The following is a 559-nucleotide window of genomic DNA, read 5'->3' as shown; positions in this document are numbered from 1 at the left end:
AGGCCAGCCTGGTCTACATAGTGAGTTCCAGGACAGCTGGGGCTACAGGGAGACCCTGTCTCAAAAAGACCAAAAAAAAACACCAAAAAACTTATTTTATGGGTATTAGTGTTTTGCCTGATTCTGTGCAAGTGCACCCATGTTGTGTAGTGCCCAAGGAACTCAGAAGAGGGCATCAGATTCACTGGAACTGAAGTTATGGATGGTTGTTAGCTGCCATGTGGGTTTTGGGAATCGAACCTGGGTCCTGTGCAAGAGCAGTCGGTGCTCTTAACTGCTGACCATCGAGTATCTTCCTTAATCACTTTCCACCCTTTTTTAATAATGTATTTTTTAAAATTATTTATTAACCACATTCTTAGAAGCAGCATTTCGTTGCAACAGCATTGACATATTCAATAACAATTTCCTGAGCTAAGATGTATCTCTTTCAATACTGGCTGTAAATTTTTAGGTTTACAGTTGGATTATTACAGTTATACAATCTTTTACTCATTATAAACTCTATAAGACATAAAATTAAATGAGGTTTTAACATTTAAAAAAGATCTCCAATTCA

At 37.4% G+C, this 559-nt stretch overlaps 1 protein-coding gene across 1 annotated transcript in view; it reads left to right on the top strand.

Annotated features, from left to right (window-relative positions):
- Positions 1-559, top strand: part of Pik3c2a (phosphatidylinositol-4-phosphate 3-kinase catalytic subunit type 2 alpha) — a gene marked incomplete in the record, with an annotated part of 131,878 nt that overhangs the window by 98,930 nt on the left and 32,389 nt on the right.

This window comes from Nannospalax galili, unplaced genomic scaffold (assembly GCF_000622305.1).
Source record: "Nannospalax galili isolate Female #2095 unplaced genomic scaffold, S.galili_v1.0 scaffold44, whole genome shotgun sequence".
NCBI lineage: Eukaryota > Metazoa > Chordata > Mammalia > Rodentia > Spalacidae > Nannospalax > Nannospalax galili.
This window is presented reverse-complemented; position numbering and strand designations above follow the sequence as displayed.